Raw genomic sequence first — 23,984 nt, 5'->3', positions numbered from 1 at the left:
TATCTAGGGAAATGAAACACCCTCAGGTCATAATATTTTCCTATTGTTGGATCATACCACTTGAGGGGGTAGTCAGTAGCCTCCGCCTAATAGCCCAAAATTGGCCAAGAAATTTAGCGACTGCACACACAAATAGTGGTCTCGCATCTGATTTTAAGATACATAGGGCTTCATAGTGACTGTGGGTCCCTAACTGTCTACATACAGGAGCCAACCAGTTCCTTCTTGGTCTTGCGTACGCAGGACATGCAAAGAATACATGGCCAACGGTTTTGTTTGGATTTGAGCAAGAGGGACTGCCCTTAGCCTGGCTGTTGTTGTTATGCCTAGAATTGATAAAAGCATTCATAGGTAAACAGCCGTATCTAAACTGACTATACAGTTTTCTGCCCCCAGGCTCCTTGATAATATCAAAGTAGCTCTAAAGACATTTAATAGATTTAATGTCTAAAAAACATCAGGTAGTCTACTGTGATGGATGTTCAAATAATTAGTTTGCTCTACCCATGACCAGTATTGGAGTTGTATTTGGTTCTTTGTATGCAGGGGATGGGGACCAACAAACTCATTTGGGAGACCAATTGCTGCCCATATGGTATTCACATATTTAATCCACCCGATTTTTTTATTTCTATCTATGCCACAAACTTCATTAAAAGCAGCAGCATAATGGGCCAAACCAGTGATAGTAACTAATCTGTACCAAAAGAGCAAGGAGCGCAATCTCGCTTGGTCATTGATTGACCTAACTCCAAGGTCCATTTTAAAGGGGAGTGCTTTGGGGGAGAGATACCCGGCTCCTAAGGAACTTTTTTTCCACAGTGGTTTACTTGCTTGCGTCTACTACACCCCACAATTCTGCCCCATAAAGAACACTGCTAACTGCCTTAGCACTATAGCGTTTGAGAGCTGGAGCTACAGGCTTAGTGTACGATAGGCAAATCTCCCACTGCAAGGCTCTGGTTAGCTGTGAAAACTTCAGGGACGCCTTCTCTAAATGATTATTCCATGTCATACTGTCAGACCGCTTTATACCCAGGCACTCAAAGGAGCTAACACTTTCCAATGGAACATTATCCAAGACCAAATTTCGTTTAAAGGTTTTGCAGGGATTCAACATCACCAGCTTAGTTTTAGAGATATTGATGACCAAACCCCTCATATCGCAAAAAGCCTTAAATTGATCCAAAAGCTTTTGGAGGCCCATGGGAGTTTTAGATACCAAAAGGGTATTGTCTGCAAACAGCAATGTTGTAATTTTCAGGTTCGCCAAGGAAGGAACATCAGCCGGAATCGAACATAACAGGTCAGCAATTTGATTAACATAAAGGGAAAAAAGGGTAGGGGCCAGAACCTACCCTTGGCGTACCCCCGCCGGATCTTAATCGGGTCAGTGAGTTTATATATACACATGTTGAGTTGAAGATGGTGCTTGGAGGACAAATGAGGCACTGATGAATGTTTGGGAGCGCATACATACTGTGTCGACGACTAGCTTGTAGCAATAGTCAATTTTGCTCACAACTACAGTGTTTAAGAAAGGCCTAGCTCTATTGAACGGAGGTAGGATTGGATCTTATGTATTTTCAACACCTGATATAAGGCTGAATTGGCTATGGCTGATGTGAAGTTTTCAGGAAACATCCTGGTACTGAAGAATAAACTGGCGTTTCTAGCAAAGGGTACAGCATTAGCCTATCATGTGGGAGAAGCTTTAGAATGCCTGGTAGGAAACTTGAAGATGTAGATTAAGTTTGCAAAATGTTCAGCATAACCGACCGAGCACCTGCTAGGACCAGGCAACAGTTAGATAAACTAAGATGCATAACGGCAGGAGAGGGAAAAGGAAAGGGAATGTAAACAATATTTGAATGTAGTCTGTATGTAGGTTTAGGAGCAACCAAATAAAGACATATTGCAGGAGGAGATAATGTATAGGAAACAAACTGGGGAAATTAATGAATATTACTGAAAACAAATCAGTACAGAAATTGGTGGCATGTTGGATGAGTAACAAGATACTGAAGAATGGCAGGTAATAGGATGAAGCCAGTTGAGAGCTATGATTGGGATTAGAAAGTTAGTAAGTTCTGAAGGTAATGCAAACTGGTCAATGTCAAATGCTTCAGAGACATAGAGTAGCATAAGGATACCAAATAGTTGGTTGTGGTGGGTCAAGGAGATAAAGTCAAGCAATGAGTGATGGTTTGTAGGTGAGGGGTGAGTACCTTAAAAACTGGACAAAAAACGTAATGGGAGTATATAAAAGCACCCCTTACTACCTCTGTGGTGTGAGCTTGGGATCACAGGTTATAAGCTAAAGGTACAACTGGCTGCTGTGATATATTGGGACATATATATTGGGTGAAGCTATGATTTACAAAAGAAACAAGCAGTGGCAAAGCCGCAAGTGTGTGGCTTTTAGATAGGTGGAGTGTTTGCTAACAGTTGAGCAACTTTTCAGGTCTGCTGTCCATAACACACAAAGAAAATCCCTAATAAAACACCATAGACTTAAACAATATGGAAACTGAGGAAGTTGTGCCCACTTCAGCCAGTCAGTCAAAATTACTTTATTCAGTTATTAAAATCACAAAAGCATGTTAAAAATACCCATAGGCAATACAAAACTAAAAATAAGAATTTTACATAAAATCACCCTTGATTAAAATATAATCACAGATCCAAATATGCATATATCATTATAAAATGCAAACAATATAAAAACATTTCATATACAATAGGGCAAAAATACATCAAAGGATCTGGACACAAACCTGCTTCACTCGCAACTTCCTTTTTTTCCCCCTTACTCTAACTCCTGCTACTAGACAGCTAGCAATGCGGAAAATTTCCACAAGGGTTACTCAACATCTGCAGTTATAAAAGAGCTGGTCAAGTCTGCAGAAAACCTTTGTTCTTTAAAATTGGAAGGATATAACGCCTGCGTATAGATAGATAAAAATCATAGAACAGGACAAAATGCATAGTGTCCTGCCTTGAGAAACAATCGCATGAGCAAAAATCCAGATCATCAATTTTAGCCCAGCCTAAAGGGTGAGCCAGCAAAGGATGTAAATAATTAAACCCACATCACGTCAAAAGAAAACAGTGTTGGGGTTTGGAGACAATGTCCAGGTATGGTTCTAGAGAATAGGAAGTTTTAAGGAGCTGGTGGATACAGATAGTAGGTTTCAATAATTCCGAGGTCTCTCTTTCTAGTGATGCTATGCGCAGAAATTAGGTCTTGGCCCACACAAGATCTTTTTTACATATATTTTCTGGATTGTCAAACAAGTTTGGGTGACCTAACAACTCAGCTGTGCTTTTCAAATGTCTCAACCACGGTATACTACTGGCCCTATCTAGAGCCATACAATCTCATATGATATCTTTGTTTAACACCAAATCAGGATTAGACCAGATTGAAATCCATTTAAGAATGGGAGACATTCTAATCGCATCCGCAACATAGCAAAGACCCACTTCTTGATGAATTATATACTAAGATATAGATTGGGGGACTGAGAGCAGGCTTCATAAAAATGTATTTTCAACTATTTGGAGCTCAGTGCAATTATTATAACCCCAAATTTCTGACCCATACTTCACAATGGCAATGCTCTTGAACTTATATATATTCAACATGGCCTGCATGGGCTCGGCACCCAGCCTCCGGGCAAAATCAAGAACCGCACCTGTTGAACTAGTCATAGCATTTCTCTTCACCCTCCTTTGCGGAACACAAGAACACCTATAGTCAAATAAGATGCCCAGGTACAGGAACGTGAAGACCCTAGTTAATTTGGTCCCGCCACAACAAAACATTTGGGCTATCTTTGGCTTCCCTCCAAAGCTCATAATGTGTGACTTGGACAGGTTTACATTTAAATCTAATGAGCCCATAAAATTGGTAAAGGTGGTCAACAAGTGCTGAAGCCCCACAGCTGTGAATGCCAAAAGCGCTGCATCATCTTCATAGAGCAATGCAGGAATCAATCGGTTCCTTACACAGGGAATGTCCTTAGCAGCTCCGGATAAAACCAGTTCGAGATTGTTAATATAAAGGGTAAATAACAAGGGTGCCAAGATACACCATTGTCTAACTCCTCTCGTAATATTTTTCTGCTGTGTAAGATTACCCTCTTGATCGAACCTTACTTCTGCCGAAAGGTCCCTATGCAGGTCCGCCCAAAAATATACAATATTCCTATTCATCCCCATTTCTAATAATAGGTCCCAGAGCTTGGACCTATTCACCCGGTCAAACGCAGAGGAAAGGTCCATAAAGGCGAGATGTAAAGTTCCTTTCTTGTCCATTGTATATTTCCCTATTAAAAGGTAGAGATTAAGGCACTGGTCCATGGTGCCTTTGCCTTTCATAAAACCATATTGGAGGCCTGACAGGGCATCCTGCTCATCAATCCAGCCAGTCAGTCAGTCTGCTGAGGACCACTCTTCCCAACACCTTGACTGTGGAATCGATCAGCGATATTGGCCTGTAGCACCTTGGATCCCCTCCATCGCCTTTTTGTATAACAGGGACAATAATAGATGTTGACCAGCATTTAGGCAACCCTTTTAGACATGCTATGTTAAAAATATTTGTCAGTAGTTTTGACCATAAATTAATATCTAACCTAAAAAGGTCAGCAGGGACCCCATCTGGGCCTGGTGCTTTATTACACGTCATTTGGACTAAAGCCATAGCCACCTCTTGTGCAGAAAACGTTATACTATACGCAGCTTTTGGGCAGATGGGGCCACTTCATATAACACTTACAGACTGTTGGTTAAAACCCCTATTAAAGGAACCAATATTAAAAGTTTGGACACAGCTATAGAAAAGTTGCATAAATACAAAGGTAGGTTAAGTTCAACTACCAATACAAATATATCTGGAAATCTGGTCAGTCTGAAGTAAAGAATCTGAACTACACAGAATATTCTAGATGGAAGTTTGAAAGTTTTCTTGAAGACCACAATGTTCTCTGCTTACCCGCAACAGCAAGTAATAATGATTATAGATAAATACTTGGATCAATGATGCTTAGAATATATGCACAAGTATGAACTCCAGTGTAGTTAATTTTTAATCATATTCTATACTGTTTATTTGAACATGAATGAGTCGAATGTTAATAAAATCTTACATTTTTTATTTCTTTTTTGCCAGCTTTACACCCAATAATACCTTGCATTTCAATAACATTCTATCAATACAGACAATAATTCATTTTAAACCAGAAAATTATTAAACCATTGATATTGCCAATTTGTAAAGCGCTCGATTGCCCAAAGGGGTCTTGGCGATGGCGTTTGAAATGATGATGATAAAAACAATCAGTATTAAGGATTAAGAGGTGATACTAAAGAGGCAAGTCTTGTGAAAGAGCCAGGTTTTAAGTTGTTTCTTGAACTGCAGGGCGGTGAGCTGGGCTTTGAGGTGCAAAGGTAACTTATTCCACAATTTGATGGTGGCATCCAAAAGAATTCTTCTTCCCCAGGATGCTTTTCTAATTTTTTAACCTAGCCACTGATTTAGTAGTCAGAACAAAGGGGTCTTCTGGGGACATACCAGCAGAATAACTTTCTCAGATAGAGTGGGCCAGAATCATTAAGTGCTTAGTGTGCCAAGCAAAGCGCTTTCAATGTTACTCTTTTCCTAACTGGAAGCCAATGAAGCATCTCAATGTTTTGGGGAGTGGATGTGTATTTTGGGAGAAAACGAGCTGCTGTATTTTGAAGTGTTTGCAGTTTATTCGTCTGCCATTTTTGTAGGGCCATATAAAGGGTTTTACAGTAATCAATCATAGAAAAGACTAAAGCTGTGATTGAGCTTTTCTGTAAATCAAAAATAATGGGCAGGAGGATCTTTTTCTGTGTTCTTAGAAGGTAAAAACGAAATACTGTAGTAAGATTAATCTGGTCTTAAAAAGTGGCTGGTTATTGAAAGTTGCGCCCACATTTCTAACCTTAGTGACCGGGGGGGGGGGGGGGGGGGGGGGTTTGGGGTAGAGGGCCCAAGTCATGGGGCCAAAATGTAGGATTTCAAAAGGTTGCTTCTTTTCCAAAAAGTAGGAACTTTGTCTTCCCAGAGTTTAGCTTACGGCAGTTCTCTCCCATCCATCCTACAACCTCACGCATACACTCACTGACATGTTCAGCAACCTCTGTGGGATCCCCCGACAATTTTCGTATCATCTGCATAGGAGAAGGTGGAAAAACTAAACGATCTAATCAATTCGGCCAGTGGTGCCACATGTATATTAATAAAAAGGGTCTGGCTCAGGGAGGATCCCTGTGGGACACTTCATGGCAGAGTGAAAGATACGGATGTAAAGTCTCAGAGAACTACCATGTGTTCTCTACTTAAGTGAAATGATGTTGAAAGTTCAAGTGCTGACCCTCTGACACCTACACTTTCAAGTTGTTTGATGAGCACTGAGTGGGAGATAGTATCAAAAGCAGCATAATGATCGAGCAGGATCAATGCCGCTTTCATCTCCACTGTCCATGATCATTCTGATTTCTTCTGCTGACATGACCAGCGCTGACTTTGCACTGTGGTTTTTCTTAAAACCGTACTGCGCATCATGTAAGATCTGATTCTTGTCCAGAAAGGACGAGAGTTCAGAGTTGAGATGTTTTTCCAGTATCTTTGCTGTAAAAAAGGGAGGCCGAGAGATTGGTCTAAAAATGTTTCTCAAGGTGGTCAGTGAGGGCTTTTTCAACAGGGGAAAAGAGGGGTTTTCTTTCAATCAGTCCGGAAAGTTCCTGCTTGAATTAAAAAGTTTAGTTAGATGACCCGAGATGGCATTAGTTACTGATTACAGAATTGTTGGTAGGCAGGGATCTTACGGGGAGCCAGATTAAATGGAATCAACAAGCAACCTAACTTTCTCCTCAGTCAGCAGGTGGAACTCCTGAAGGGTAGCATGTGAAATTTGTGAGCTATCCAAACAATTTCCCATCAAATATGAGTATTGCCTGGGTTGAATTTACAACATATTTCCTGAACCTTTTCTTGGATGAACGTTGGTCTATTGTTGCACATTGCTTGATTGGGCACCAAAGTATGTGGAGCATCAGGACTAGAGTGTTTGAACTGTTTTGAATAGCTCCTTAGCTACATTTTTTGCCACGTTAATTTTGTCTGTGACGTATTTTGATTGATTCTCTATAATCAAGCTCTTGTATTCCAATATGCATTGTTTGCATTTGCTCTTTCTGCCTCACAGTAGTTTTCTCTCCACACCTGTTCTTGACGCCTACACTTTTGCTTAAAAAGTCTCAGGCTGGCAAAGGATCAGGGGGCAGTAGGTTTGTTTTTTACGTTTTCTAAGAGTTTTTGGAGGGACTGTTAGAGATACTGCTGCGTTAATCCATAAAACTGGAGGGGAATGCGTTATGATCCTTTGCTAGGATAGGCTGAGAATCAACCACAAAGTCATTGAATTTGGTAGTGTTCATGTTTTTACAAGCTCTGATTTTAACAGCCTGTAGGGAAGTATTGATTGATGTACCTATGGTTGAATTTTCTAATGTAAACACTATGGCTTTGTGATCGGTCCAGGTTAGTGATATAATAGATTTAACCTTTACCTCCATATTGTTAGAAAAGATGCCATCTAGTGTGTGGCTTGCTATATAAGTGGCTTTAGGGACCAATTTGCCATGGTCAAAGCTGTGTAAGTTGTCAATCAATTGCTCTGTATCTTAATTATTTGGATCCTCCAGATGAAAATTAAAATAAATTAGGATATTGCAAGCAGTACTCAATAAATTCATTGACTGCAAGTAGGAATTTAGTTTTAGGGCCTGATGGTCAATAGATAAGTAGACTGTTGAACTCTTTATTATTGCTGATTTTGCATTTAAAAAGGAGTGCCTCGAAGTCTAATGGAGATGCTTCCTCACAAATAATTTTTAAGTGGTCGCAGTAAAGGATTGCGATCCTGCCCCTGCATTTTTCTTTGCAGTCTAATCTGAATGCATTGAGTCCCTTAGGTACTGCGATCACCAAATCAGGGCCACAGATCTGATTCTCCCATGTTTCAGTAATAAACACTATGTCAGGTGAGTGGTAATCCAAGAATTCATTGAACTCATATCAATGTTTGACAAGTGAGCAGGCATTTTACACTACGCATAACAGTTTGTCTGCACCTTATGAACTTGCAATTGATTTAGCTCAGGGGCTAGAGCATGTAAGTATGCTAGGTGTGACTAATGGATGTGATCAATCTGTTTTGCATAATAACCCAATGCATCCATGTTTTGCATCCATAATATCCTAAACACAAAATGTAGGAAGCTGGGTAGTGCCGTTTGCGGACTTGATGGATAACTATGGTCTCGCTCCCGACCAGTTCCTGCAGTACGAAGCTTTGGTTTGTACCTTTGGACAGCTATGGGGTGGAAGTTGGGAGGAACCAACGACTCACCCAGTGCTGCATGTGCTGACCACTTTGGGCCCTGCGGGTCACCAAGTGAAGTGGCAGCCTTCCTGAACCCCCCCCCCCCACCACCCAGAGGACACCCTCAGCACACAGAACGTATCATGTAATTGACAGAGTCAACGAATGCATCATTTGAAACGGTTGGTACTCCGGCCCCCTATGCATGCAGAGCTTTATTAAGTTTCCCTCTTTTTTTTCTCTTCCGTTTCTTTTCTTCTATTTCAATGGTTGAATTGTTAATGGGTATTGATATAAGAGTGACACTGATGAGGACATTAACTGAATTCTGGGCAGCGGCTCGAACCGCCCACCATGACATGGCAGGGAAGAGCGGTAGACGGGGCCTACAAAATTATTAATGTAATACGAATAGAGATCGGTGGACACGTAAAGAGTGGTGGTCAGTAAGCGCTTGTACATGATACATTGTCATGTGGGTTTTACCTTTGCGCTGTGTTATGTTAGCATGAGTTTATTAGAAGTTTAAACTCCATTTTCCTTTTCTGCAGCCTCTGCACACGGCACATATTATTATTAAAGCTTTTCGCCTAGTTGAATATTTTGCTTCACACGAGAATAATATGTTTGCTTATAATATCAGCCTTGCTTGGTAAGCTATGTCTGTACAGTGAGTGCCGAGGCCTTAAAGGTTATTTCAACACAGCGCTTGTTGTTCAGTTTGATCAGCGCACTGGCTAGACATAATACATATGAAGCTGTGGCCAACTTTGGGTTTTAGGCGCGATTAATAATGCACTGCACAGAGCATGAGTAACACACTTGATCAATGTTCGCATGCAGAGAGTTGGTGTAGGAGATGATGTGATCCATTTCTGCTAAGACCAAAGGTATGGGCCCGCCCTTCTGAGCCCAAAGAGACCTTCTGTAGATATAATAAAATATACTAGCAAGGGAGGGTAAACTGAGGTTCTAATTAGACCTTTTCCCTTTAGCATTTTTAACACGCTTTCACCTTTTGTATTTTATGGAATAGTAACTATGCTGCTAACCTTGTTCCTTATAATATGTTTGCTTGTATTAACTAAGATACTGCGCTTGAGAACACTGCATTAGAAATTAACATCTCAAACTTGCACGCGCCCTCTTTTACTACTCGTTCTGGATTAATATGTTAGTATAACGAAAGACTGTTCATGTGTTCCACGTTATCTGAGGTGTTCTAAGTCCATGTTCTGGGTTGTCTAAACATTGGGGGTTTGTAAGAACCAATGAGACACTGATTGCTAGTCTGGTAGGGGATTTTGGATACTAAGGTGAGTTTTGGCACACCCTAATTCACTGAGGTTCTAAGTCTCTATGCACGGTTCTGTGTAGGAGCAGAATCCCTGTTACATGGCGCCCAATCATTGGTGGTCTTATTACATGACACTTGAGTAGTACTTATATCGGTCCTTAATACCCTTCACTATTGTTTCCGGAAGACAGTGGTGTCGGACAAACCTACCTATACTTACATGGGTCTTTTCAAGCTTGATTCTTTCAAAACGGTTTCCTTGAATTGCTACCCAGTTGTGCTATAAAGTTTTTGTTGTATCTTTTCCTTTCTGTGTCACTACGGCTGCGGTGGACATTCCGCAATCTAGTCGCCTTGCGGTGCGCAATCACTTGCAGAATTATAATGTCCCCGTGGATGGCATGGCTGTGATCATGGTAGTGAGTGCGGAAGTAGCTTACCGATACGAAATTTTTTATTTGGCTGTGAACGCAAATACGAATGTGTTCGACACGTACACTCCCACGGCTGTGCCACAGGAATATGCTCCGTATAGGACACAGGAGGTTCCGATTAACGCTTGGCAGCACCGAGCTTGGTTTAAGGGCGTCCTACCCCACTCTTTGTTAGCACCGAGATTAGGTCTTTTTTCCATTCCAGGCGCTACATGGCCTGTTTTGGCTGGATTTACACCGCATCCTCGACATGAAGCGGTTGCCGTTGCTGATTTGCGGCGGTTACATACACTTGCAATTAATGTAATTAGGTCATTAGTGCAATACATTACCCGCAATCTCCCGGGCGGGGCCCCAGGTGGTGCGGCGCTTCCAGCCGGACAGGGCGGAATGAAACTTAGTCATGTGATGGTCAACGCTGTGATGGGCAAGCGCCCCCAGAATAAGGATGATTTTCCTTTCTGGCTTGCCGAGAAGTTTGACCAGCTGGAAGCGGTATTTCCTAGCACGAGTCCTGGAGAAAAACACAGGATTCTGACAATTAGCATGCCAAAAGACTTGATCCCAGAAGCTGGTGACTGCGAGTCATGGGGTAAGATCTTTGCGGCAGTATATACAAGGTGCTTCAGCACACCATCAATGACTGTCCTTCCGACGGTCGTTAAGCGTGTTCAAGATGAGCACGGACCAGAGGCAGCGGTTGAATTGGGTATGCGCCTCTGCGGATGTTTTGACGTAGTTTCCGATCTCGTTCTTGCGAATGTCAAGGGAGATGCTGTGAGCTTTCAGGTGTCTAATGCTTTGCAGGCTGTACCCGATGCCGACAAACCCCAACAGTTACCAAGAATTATTGTGGCAGCTTATGAGACCGTGGGCCGCAATAGTTTGGGAGTCAAGCCATTTTCCACTAAAGAGAAAAAGCAACTCCAAGGGCCGAAGTCAGAGACTGACGAACAGCCCAGGCTAAAAATCTAAATTGGCCGAAAAAACAAAAACAGGGTAAACAACAACAGCAGAAACAGGAGTCTAGTCCTGCATCTCCAGTGCCTGCGCCTACAGAACGTATTTATGACTTGCGCGACGATAAAATCCCCTGATCCTTTTCAGGTTTCTGAACAACGCTCTCCTCGTTCTTTTCAGGACTCATCGGCCTCATCGACCGGTGGTGGAGGAGGCGGCAGAGGTCGGGGTGGCAGCAGGGACGCGACCAGCTCCGCCCGAAAGACAGTAAAGGCAAGCAGGACGATTCAACACCGAAAATACCCCAGTTTCAGAAAAAGAAAGTTGCTGCTTTAACAGCGAGATATGCCACAGATAGTGAGAACGCAGCTTCTGAATCAGACATGGGCTCTGACCTTGCTGGACAGCGCGGTGGAGATTACCATAGTGCGAGAGGCCCTGCGTCCGCTACTGAAAATGACAGCGACTGACCAATATGTTGTTGTGGAGACAGCTGATACTAGAGTAGCTCCCCCTGATAGACTTTATAACTATAACATAGTCCTTTTAATTGAAGATGACATACAGCGTAACATCAAGGGGGTATTTTGGGAGAATCTTACGACTACCTATGACATTTTGTTAGCGGAGGCTGACTTGCCCCCACCTTTTGTGCTCGCAGCTCCGAGAGGGGAGGAGGTAATCCTCCCTAGTTTCGCGCACACGGTCACGAAAGAGCATGAGCTGAATTTTGCAGACGAGTGGGCTAAGGCTCTTGCGCCGGCTCTGTACCGTACACAGTGCGGTTGGGATTAATTTTCCCCACACCACAAAATTCCTTTGCGGTCTATGCCACAGCCTCAACCTCAATATCCCATCCGCCATGAAGCTAAGGCTTCCGTCTGAGAAATCCTTTAACAATTGGAATATCAAGGTGTGATTGAAACTTGCGTGTCACCGATGAATAACCGTCTTTTTACTGTGACCAAGCCTGACGGTTCGTACTGTTTGGTATTGGATTACCGGCATTTAAACTTGCATTGCAGTACCTGTGCAGTACAGAATACTCACGGCTCTGCTCTTATGGGTGGTCTTGTGCGTAAACGGTTTAAAACCAAACTTGACATATCCAACGTTTTTTTTGCCCACAATTTTGACGTACTGAGTTCCCAATGGACCAGTTTTACCTGTGGCGGCAAAAAACCGCCAATTTAAACGCTTAGCGATGGGCTACAAGAATAGTCCAGGCGTGTTTGCTGCCCGTATAGTCTCTCTCTTAGAGAGGATAGAAACTGATGCGTGTTCGTATGTGGATGACATTTATCTCACAGACGACGAACTTTGGGCGCATCTGTGTCGCGTTGACTGCATAATTTGTAACTTTGAGGACTTTGGTTACAAGTTCAACTTTGCAAAGTCTCACATTGCAGAGTACACAGTGTTGTTCCTGGGCTATGAGCTAAACAATGAAGGTCGAGGATTGGCTCCTCACTTCTTGGAGAAATGTGCACAACTGCGCGCTCCTACAACTCTGAAAAAATTACAGTCCTTGCTGGGATTTTTGAATTTCAGGCGTACATATATTCCCGAATATACCCAGCGTATCAAACCTTTGTATGCTTTGATACAACCTAGTTTTACCAAATCTTGCTGGCTGCCAGAACATTCAGCTATTTTGCAGTCTTTTCAGGCTGATCTTCTAGAATCTAAATTCTTACTGACTCGTGACAACCACACCAACCTGGTGATAAGAATCATCCCTGGGGCGGTGGGTTTTACGTACCTTACTTTTAACGAAGGAGACACAGTACCTATTGCTTACAAGTCACACTTGTACACTTCGGCTGAAATGCGGTTTTCCTCTGTGGAAAAAGTTTTGACAGCAGTGCAAATGGCGATTCTTAAGGAACGTGCGCTGTCGCAGGGAAAACGCATGTTGGTTGTTACCCCGTTTCCTGCATTAGAGGCAGTGACGAAAGCCAGTGTATCAAATTCTAAAGCTTTGTACCCACGGTGGATACAATGGGCAGCATCATTGACATCTCCGGATGTCACGTTTATTTTTGATGCCTCCTTACAGCCGCAGGAGTTTTTGCAGTATGAATTTGTTCATCCTGCCCCTTTGGCTATGCGGCCTTTGGAGGACTTCCATTGCATCATATAGACTGATGGTTCAGCGCAGGTTGCGCATGGGTCTAAGCACACATACGTTTCCGCTTGCGCTATTGTGGTAGGTGCCATGGTGAATGATGAGTTCAAGTCCAGAGTCGTGCACACGCAGACTCTGGACTTGCTCTGATGCTTGCATTGGAGTATGCTGATCCTGGTGTGACAACTCTTATTGTGAGCGATTCTTACTACGGTGTCCAGTCTTACAATGAAAACCTGTTCTTTTGGATTCAGAATGATTTTCGTGATTCCAAGGGTAGCACAATAAAACATAAAATGATCTTGGTCCGAGTGGCTGAGCTTAAAGAGCAGTTGCCCCTCGTGTTTGTGATTCATACTCTCGGTCATCAGCACATAGGAGTCCACGTTGTTGGCAATTCTCTTGCCGATGAGGCAGCAAAATCAGCAGTATCGACATATTTGGTTGCAGCAGTTTCACGTTCCAAAAGTAAGATTGATGAGGATATCTTGGCAGCTGTTACTGTAACTGAGAAGGGAAGTAAATATCCAAAAGGATTCCCTTCGAAGTATTCATACCACTTAAGTCCTGATAAAGTTCCTTATGTGAAAATACCCGACGTTGGTGAGAGGTTAATTCCCAACGCGGCCCGCAGGCCCACACGGATTACCGTAGCCCATGAAGGTGTTCCATCAGCGCATGCGGGCGCTTCGGGTACTGTAGCTCAGGTCCAACAACGTTTCTGGTGGCGGGGGCTGTACAAACAGACGCGTGATTATGTCGTTCAATGTGACATTTGCCAGCAGATTAAGCCTTCAACTGCTGCGCGTCTGCCCCAGACACAGTTGTACATATCTAATAAACCCCTTGGGTGTGTTTATTTAGATCACTGCGGTCCTTTTTCTTCTGATACTGCGTATAAGTATATCTTAGTAGCAGTTGATTCATGCACACGCTTTGTGTGGGTGTGGCCATACCGCAGCGCTGATTCACGGACTGTCATAAGAGACTTGCGTGTCTTTGTAGGGATTTTTGCCTGTGGTACCTTCCATTCGGATCAGGGTCCGGCTTTCGCCTCTAAGGAGTATAAGGATGCCATGACTTCGTTGGGGGTCCTAGTCAAGTTTTCGTCTCCATACAGACCTGAGGGTAATGGTGTTGTGGAACGGATGAACCGAGATTTAAAACAGTCTTTGACGGCTCGAGTTATAGGAACTGGCTGGCCCACCTCAATAGCGTGCAGCGTGCTCTTAATCTCCCTAGAAGGTCTCTGGGTGGGCGGACCCCATACGAGATGCTCTTTGGTATCAAGATGTATGTCCCGGACCTTGACGGTCTAGACTCGGTGGCTCTAGCTGCCTCCATTGACGAGGATAAACATTGCAATGTTTTACAGGATCTACAAAAGACAAGAGACAGTCTTGCAAAGGAACATTTGCCCTCCACCTCGGATGATGCGTTGCAGATCCCGGTAGTTGGTTGGCTACCCCAAGTTGGAGAACTGGTTTGTGAGAAGATTGAAAAAAAGAAAGAATTTGGTCCCTCTTATCGAGCTCCGGTTCCAGTGCTCGGAGTGAAGGGCACAAGAACAGTCATTTTACCACCACTTCCAGGTCATAAGGAGAACAGGTATATCTCCATTGACAATGTCAGGATACACAGAGTGGTCGATTCTTCTTAGTATTACACCGGCAGTCTCATGTCCTTCGATTTTGAGAAATTCTGTTTTGGCCCCGGTTTCCAATCCTGTGCCTGACGTTGCTTTTGAGAGGCCTGCTATTTCCAGTCCTTTATTGAGTATACTGCCTGGTACTCAACATGATGAAACTGACTACACTTACCAAACTGACTTATCGATGCCGGATTTGCAAACTCGCTTAGCTACAGAATCCAGATTTTCATTTGATACTGTTTTCCACACATCAAAAAAGCCTTCAAGGATTTCTGTTCTGGCAAGACTGTTTAAAAAACATTTTTTGATTCCCCCTTGGACCTATATTTGGATGGTGCTTTTTTCGATTTACCTTTTTATGTCAATTGGTTTTGTGTTTTATTTTTTCCGTCTCGTCAATGGACACTATGTCGAGGAGAGAACATGCATTCGACATATCAATGGAACATTAGCTCCCCATTCCTCATCACACAGATTGAAGAGAGACTTGGCTTTTGTTAATATCACTGCTTGGCCTGTCTTAGATGGGATTGTATGGGATGCTGTTCGATTTCAAATCCATGGGCCCACTGAGGTTATACATTTCCCTAATATGCTTACAGTGTCTATGGGGGATGTCGTTAAACAAAATATACATTCTGATGATTGGGATGTTCAGGCCGTAGAATCATTGTTTTCGGATTTAAAATATTATGCTGCCTTTGATGCTGAAGATTTATACTTGAAGTCTTCTAATTACGGTGATTTGTATTGTTATCAACATTTTGGTAATCACTACCTGCATAAAGCTAATACCAGGAGGCTCACTGTAAATTACACCCAGTGGGAACACTGTCCGGCTCCTATACAAGGCAGTTCTGCTACCTGTTTGAAAAGATTCACTTACTTTACAGATTTTAATCAGTCTTATCCCAATGCATTTTATTTTAAAATGACTGAGAAGTCCACATCCAAAGTTAGACTTACCGATACTAAATTATTGTATTCGAAGTCCTTTCTAGACCAGTTAGCTGTTGGGGGCTACGAGTTGTGGAGGGATACCATTGACCTTAAATCAGTTTGGGGTTCTAAAAGCTGGCAAGTGAAAGGCACTGAGGCTTTGCACCGTGCATGCCTCATCCCGAACCATATGTTGTTTTTGAATTCTACAATTTCACAGACAACATGCTTTGGATTGGCTACTCCTAAAAGATTAAATGCTCCTCCTTTTCCCGATTTAGAGGAATATTCCGGTTGGAGTAATACTACAAAATTTTCCATGAGAGAGTTACAAACTCTGTTATTGAATTCCTCCTATAACATATCCAGTTTGGATCCCGAAGGTTGGTTGCTCTGGCACAGAAGTGCTGACTCATGCCACAATCGTTTTCTGGGTTTAGCTCATGGCTTTACACAGGTCAGGGTAGATCCCCGTTTTGAAAGTGGCCATTCAGTGACTACCTATTCTGTAGGCAAATTATGTCAGAACTGGCTCAGACATTCTACCTTGGAGTCAGTTAAACTGCATTTATCTAAACTGACTGACGAAGTTGATCTGAATGATTTTATAAAAGGCCCGGCTAAAGGTAGGTCTAAAAGATGGATATATGCTGTTTATAACGAATTCTGGAAAACATCCCAGATTGAGGCGGCTACCCGCCTTAGAGCTATAGATCAAGATAATTTAGAAAAAGTGCTAGCAGTTGTAGATATCAGCATTGACACGCTCTCTTCCCGCATTTACACATTAGATAATATTGTGTCATCTGTTGTAGATATTGTGCAAGATGAAGTGTCTGTTTTGTACCATGGTGAAAATCCATTGCGCTCCATTATGCAGTTTGCATGGACATTGCAGACCCTTATGGCCGGAAAAGTACTATGGCATTACATGAATACATCATCTTTGTTTGCCCCGTTTAATTTGACTGACAAGCAGCGCTTACTGTCGATGAAAGATGCTTCTTTTTCCATGTTACACATTGAACGGTTGGAGCCTTTACCGTTTTCTGTGGCAGAGGCCAATACTGCAATGTGGCTTATTCACGGTTTAATAACTCTCCCGTTTCCTTTGTTTGAGTTTAAAAACTGTATGAAGTACTTTGCCATTGGTAGATACGAACTTCTTGGAAATTCTTATCTTCATGAAGCTTGGTCGCTTCCTTTTACATATAGATGCCTTAGGGAGGGAAAGGAAGTTTATTTGAATGGTGAAGAATGCACTGAAACACCTGATCATTCATTGCTGTGTAGACATGTCCAATTACATGGCTCCTGTAATCAAAACGAGCCAAATTTAGCCTGTATTTTGAAAGGTACCCCGTGCCTGCAATCGTTCCCACATTCACATTACTGGCAAATGGGAGTTATTTACTTTTAAACAATGAAGATTGCTGTGGCTTATTGAAAGGGATTGCTTATGTAGTTACCGTCAGTGAGCGTGTCGTTTGCTGCAAGAATGTAATGTATCAACCCCCGCATGGGAAACTGGATGTTTCCATCTGGCCTAAGATTCCGACCTTGAAAGCAGAGTTCAATAAGATGAGTCGCATAAGAGCTCTATTGTCCCAGAAAGAAGTTGCCCTCACATCTGCTCGTGAAACATTTGTCCTTCACGTGGCTAACACCCGCACAGAGGTGCATGCCTTATTAAATACTGATTTGCCCTTGCACTTCGGTGAATTAATTCACACAATCTTCAATGCGTCCTCCACATCGGGGCTGGCTCACTTTTATAAAGTTGTAAGCAGTGGCTTGGTTACTTCTTTCCAAACGATTTTCGGGGTCTTCCCAGCTTTCTTCCATTCTATTTTTTCCAGCCTGTTTGGTGGATTTCCCTTACTACTGGCTCTTGCTGCTGGTGTGCTATTGCTGTTTTGTTTGTTTCAAAATGGATGCACCTCCTGTGTTACAAGACAAGCTGTCTTGGCTAGGGCTGCTTCGGGCCCGGATGCTTGAGTACTATGGAGCGCTGCCTCTTGCTACATTGAGTGCATATTATGGATTATCGTTTCGATTTTCCTACTTTACATGCGTCCAGCCTGTCTTCCATTGCCTGAGATGCGACTTCGAATGGGCCCTGGATTTGTGTCTCTGCAATTCAGTGTCTCCCGATGCAGAATATAATCAACTTATGAGCCCCATAGTTGCTCATGAATTGCTTTGTTCTGATGGAGGGATTATGGCCTTTGCATCGATGCATGCAATACTGGGTCGTTGGAATGTGTTCGCAGCGGCGCAAGATTTCTTGGCTCGCAGCTTCCTTGAAAACCCACCGAGTTGTCCTCTGATGGTGCTAAAGGCTCCGGTAATTGAAGAACATGTATGTTCTTTCCCTTTGTTAAATTGGATGGCCGAATTATATTCGGATGATAACAGTGACTTCCTGTTGGAGGCTGTTGCTGCATATTTTGCATATTCATCATTAGGATGAACTGTGTTTGCTGTCCCGCTTTCTTGACCGACACTTTTCATTGGATAATTGAATTTTTTCTCACACAATTTTTTTGAGCCCTAACCTATTGACTTTATCAATGTCTAAAGGCTAGATTTTTTTTTCCTTCACAATTATGTTTATTTTATCTCTGCTCTTGAGGTACCAAATTGGAGACTTGTGTTCGAACTTTCGATCTTGAACTCTGCATTCCTAAATTTGCCCCTTTTACTTGTCCTATCCGTGCTCAGATCAAAGGGAGGGTGTCATGTGGTTTGGTTTTGCCTTTGCGCTGTGTTATGTTAGCATGAGCTTATTAGAAGTTTAAACGCCATTTTCCTTTTCTGCAGCCTCTGCACTCTGCACATATTGTTACTAAAGCTTTTCGCTTAGCTGAATATTTTGCTTCACACGAGAATAATATGTTTGCTCATAATATCAGTACAAAAGGGGGTGGTGATGGACGGAGCATCTGAATCAATCAAACACTCACACCCAGTCAAAAGATCTGGGTTTAATTCATCACCGTTCTTTAGCCCACTCTGCCACCCCAGTTCAGACATGGCTATATGCAAATCAGTCTGACCCTGTGCCCCATGGGAACAGTCCAGCCCGAACTGCCAAGTCATGTCTTCCCTGGACCGGAAACAAGCTTCCGATAAACCGGTTTCTGGCATTCCAGCAGTCTTCAGCCCGGCTTGCTTGAATCCAGTGGCAAAGTGAGCAAGGGACTCACGTCTGAGCATACCCTGCCACACTTATGGCAGCCAAAAGCGGTACAAAAGGGGGTGGTGATGGACGGAGCATCTGAATGAATCAAACACTCACACCCAGTCAAAAGATCTGGGTTTAATCCATCACCGTTCTTTAGCCCACTCTGCCATCCCAGTTCAAACATGGCTATATGCAAATCAGTCTGACCCTGTGCCTCATGGGAACAGTCCAGCCCGAACTGCCAAGCCATGTCTTCCCTGGACCGGAAACAAGCTTCCGAGGACCGGTTTCTGGCATTCCAGCCGTCTTCAGCCCGGCTTGCTTGAATCCAGTGGCAAAGTGAGCAAGGGACTCACGTCTGAGCATACCCTGCCACACTTATGGCAGCCAAAAGCGGTACAAAAGGGTGGCTTTTGTACCGCTTTTGGCTGCCATAAGTGTGGCAGGGTATGCTCAGACGTGAGTCCCTTGCTCACTTTGCCACTGGATTCAAGCAAGCCGGGCTGAAGACGGCTGGAATGCCAGAAACCGGTCCTCGGAAGCTTGTTTCCGGTCCAGGGAAGACATGGCTTGGCAGTTCGGGCTGGACTGTTCCCATGAGGCACAGGGTCAGACTGATTTGCATATAGCCATGTCTGAACTGGGATGGCAGAGTGGGCTAAAGAACGGTGATGGATTAAACCCAGATCTTTTGACTGGGTGTGAGTGTTTGATTCATTCAGATGCTCCGTCCATCACCACCCCCTTTTGTGCTGCTCATAATATCAGCCTTGCTTGGTAAGCTATATCTGTACAGTGAGTGCCGAGGCCTTCAAGGTTATTTCAACACAGCGCTTGTTGTTCAGTTTGATCAGCGCACTGGCTAGACATAATACATATGCAGCTGTGGCCAACTTTGGGTTTTAGGCGCGATTAATAATGCACTGCACAGAGCATGAGTAACACACTTGATGAATGTTCGCATGCAGAGAGTTGGTGCAGGAGATGATGTGATCCATTTCTGCTGAGACCAAAGGTATGGGCCCGCCCTTCTGAACCCAAAGAGACCTTCTGTAGATATAATATAATATACTAGCAAGGGAGGGTAAACTGAAGTTCTAATTAGACATTTTCCTTTTAGCATTTTAACATGCTTTCACATTTTGTATTTTATGGAATAGTAACTATGCTGCTAACCTTGTTGCATATAATATGTTTGCTTGTATTAGCTAAGATACTGCGCTTGAGAACACTGCATTAGAAATAAACATTTCAAACTTGCACGTGTCCTCTTTTACTCCTCGTTCTGGATTGATATGTTAGTAAAAAGAAAGAGTGTTGATGTGTTCCACGTTACCTGAGGTGTTCTAAGTCCATGTTCTGGGTTTTCTAAACATTGGGGGTTTGTAAGAACTAATGAGACACTGATTGCTGGTCTAGTAGGGGATTTTGGATACTAAGGTGAGTTTTGGCACACCCTAATTCACTGAGGTTCTAAGTCTCTATGCACAGTTCGGTGTAGGAGCAGGATCCCTGCTACAACATGACACCATGGACTACTTAAAGAAGGAATCTTATGTAACCCTGTCTAAACTATAAAAGAGATTAGTACTGAAAATTGTTGCAAATACTGCTTGTGTAACAGTAATAAACATACAAAATGTCAATAAAAGTATGCTTTTTTACGAATGTAGGAAGCTGGGTTTCTGTTGCAGTACCACCCCACTTTTTTCCAGACTATTGATGCGCTTTGACTTGATGTGCCCAGAGTTCCTGCCAATCAGGTTCCCAGGGCCTGTGTTCTTTCCCAAAAGTGAACCTTGTTCCCCCAATTGGCACTACTCTGGCCACATGGCAGTCCCTTGTAAAATGTGCCATGGGTACCAAAGGCACTGGGGGCAGGGAAGGCCTCTAAAGGCTGCAGCACTTATTGTGCCACCCTAGGAGGCCCTGTATATATATATATATATATATATATATATATATATATATATATATATATATATATATACATATACATACACACACACACACACACACCCACACCCACACACACACACACACACACCCCTCCCCCCCTCCTTGCAGGCTGCGTGTTTTGGTGCAAAACAAAGTGAAGAGTCGACATGGCACACATCCCTGTGTGGTAAAGATACTGAAAAAGATTTTGACCCTCTGCACACCAATAGAAATCTTATATTCAATAAACACACTCTTTCATTTAATCCTAATGATTACATGGTGCTGCCGCTCGAACGGACTGGCTCACGTCAGTGCCAAACACTAACAACAAACAGAGACTGTTTGAGAGCGACGCACTATTCACAAGCCCTCGTGGAATGCTCCTGTTTGAACACAATTTTTTACCTCTGTTCAATGTTTATACACACTTTTTGTAAATCAAATTTGTTTTTCCAAACTTATTGTCCATGCAACTCTCAATTGTTGCCACAAAAAAAATTCAAAAGCTTGAAGACGTCATGCTTTTAATGACAATTTTCTTTCTTGTATTTTCTCTTCTTTGAGTACATTACATCATGTACATGAATTAATCTCAACATCGTATGTAGTCAATCCCAATGCATTTCGGTATCGATATACCTTCATCAGGGAAATACTGTAATTAAAACCAACATAATGAAAATGATCAAAACACTGAATTGGGGAGCTATGGACCCCACCTCGTGTGCATGCAAAACGTTGTGCAATTTTGTCATAACGAGTCCCAACTCTACAACCATGCTGGTGCCTCTGTGCCTCTATTATACTATCTATGTGTGTAACCACTTGCATGCCAGCCTACCCTGTGTCAATCTACGACCACATGCTGGTCAATATCTAAAACATTCATACCTGATCTGCTAAATCGGTTCCTGGCCACTCTATTAGATGTGTTGAGTTCCTGACTGAAAAAATAAGATCTAGTCACTGCCTGCTGACAATGTTCTTAGTAACCTTAAAGAGCTCCGGTTTCGAAGTGCCGCCTACCTTTAGAGTCCTCTGTCTTTAGATATCCCTTCTCCTGCTGTCTCTACGTAAATCTTGCCGCTAATTCTTTCAGTTCTGTGAATGAAAAAACTACGTTACATTCTGTTCTAACGCGCCCCATTTCACAAAGGCGCTTGGTGCGTGAACGCAACAGTCGTCTCTTACCTAACTCCTCTGCATCCAATCCGCCTCTCACCGTCTCGCGTTGTGTGTGTACGATTTCCCGTGTCCTAAATGCGGCCGCCTCCTTCCAACTGAACACTAAAAACTAAAAACGGACTCCTCGTGTTTTCTAATGGCTGGCGCCATCTTGAGATGGTCACATCATGTCAACATTACGTGTAAAGGATAACTGGACTAGCATATGTGCCTGAATGGTGATGAAAAATGGCTCCTGCCCCCTGTACTCATGGTCATGTAGAATTTCGGTAATTGGTTATGTAATTGGCACATATCCCTCGGTTCTTGTTCTGACAAAATTACATTGCATGTCTTGGTGGAAAACAATATTTAAATTGTACACGTTACAACATTCATGATTATTACCGGTTATAAAAAACACAAATTCAATTTTATCATTGAGACCACATGGTTCAAGCGTATTCAGACTACGGATCCAATATGTTTCTCTTTGTGACAGTTGGCGGTTGGTGTCAACATGTAACTTTTCATCTATACTTTCTAGTACAGTAAATCGCAATTGTGGCGTAGTGTGCAGCCGCTCTTTCCAGTGCATGGCCAAGTTGGATTTAGGGTTACTGGTTCTTATCATGCTCTTGTGCTCCGTGATGCGAACCTTAACTTTCCTCGTAGTTTTCCCCACATATACCAGTCCGCAGGGGCATTTGATGGCGTACACTACCATGCTGGTGTTACAGTCTGATGTGTGTCTCAGTTGAATCTGTTTACCTGTCTGTGGGGGTGGGAAAACACCCCCTACCATTACATTACTGCAGTGACCACAATTGTGGCATTTCACCATACCTCTGTGATGAACAGTATCTGTTCTAGTGTGCGATTGTTTCAATATTTCTTTCAAGTTTTTAGATCCAGTGTGGGCAAACAGAGGCTTGCCTACAAACACTGTCTTGAAGTCAGCTTCCTGTTCGATAACCTCACATCTTTTTAGAATGCTTTTCTTGATTGATCTACAAGCTGTAGAGTATTTGATTACAAACACCTCCCTTTTAAGTGGTTGTTTAGTGGTTTTAACTAGTAGTTCTTGTCGGTTTTTAAGACTGGCTTTGAACTTGGCCTGTTTAAGTACCTCTTCCGGATATCCTCTGTCTTTATATGCCTGTGACATGGTCTCCATCTCTTGAAGACCCTGTGCTTCTTGAGAACAGATTCTGCGAGCCAGCAAAAACTGAGAGAAAGGTAAATGGTTTTTTAAAGACATAGTGTGAAAGCTGCTGTAGTGCAGCGCACTATTACGGTCTGTTGATTTTTTGTACAGTCTTGTGTGTAATTCCTGACCCTGTTTTTCAATAAGTATATCAAGGTAATTGATGGCTTTGGCATGAATGGAAAAGGTTATCTTGATCTGATCATGACAGTCATTCAACTCGGTCAGAAGATTTTCTAAAGCATCATGGGAACCGTTCCACACCATTAGAATATCGTCAATGTACCTGACGTATAGTTTTAGATGTAGTGTCCATAGGGGGTTCTGCAAAATGTTTACATCCTCATACTTTGCCATAAATATATTGGCAAAAGTCGGTGCCCCAGTAAAACCCATGCTGGTTCCTGTCCTCTGGAGGTAAAAACAGTCCTGCCATTTGAAATACCCATGGTAAAGGCAGAAATGAAGCAACTCTAAGAGAAACACATTAATGCCTTCATCATAAACGTGCCTTAGTAACATCCATTCCACTGCCTCTATTCCCTCCTGATGGGGGATAGAGGTGTACAAAGCTGCTATGTCTACAGTGCATAACCATATAACCTCCTCTGGGGTGATTGCGACTTCATTGATTCTCTTTAGGCAATCTGTCGTGT

At 42.8% G+C, this 23,984-nt stretch overlaps 1 protein-coding gene across 4 annotated transcripts in view; it reads right to left on the bottom strand.

Annotated features, from left to right (window-relative positions):
• SPNS1 (SPNS lysolipid transporter 1, lysophospholipid) overlaps positions 1–23,984 on the bottom strand; it is a 254,229-nt gene that overhangs the window by 163,228 nt on the left and 67,017 nt on the right. The window contains exon 1 of one of the 4 annotated variants that reach the window (XM_086932410.1): positions 21,984–22,060. The exons of the other annotated variants lie outside the window; for them this stretch is intronic. The gene's annotated coding sequence lies outside the window, so the exon portion shown is untranslated. Of the gene's footprint in view, positions 1–21,983; positions 22,061–23,984 lie in introns of those variants that run through there. 4 annotated transcript variants of the gene reach the window in all.

Source organism: Lissotriton vulgaris, chromosome 7, assembly GCF_964263255.1.
Source record: "Lissotriton vulgaris chromosome 7, aLisVul1.2, whole genome shotgun sequence".
In the NCBI taxonomy this organism is placed as follows: domain Eukaryota; kingdom Metazoa; phylum Chordata; class Amphibia; order Caudata; family Salamandridae; genus Lissotriton; species Lissotriton vulgaris.
The sequence above is the reverse complement of the archived record's forward strand: the minus strand, read 5'-3'. Positions and strand labels throughout refer to the sequence as shown.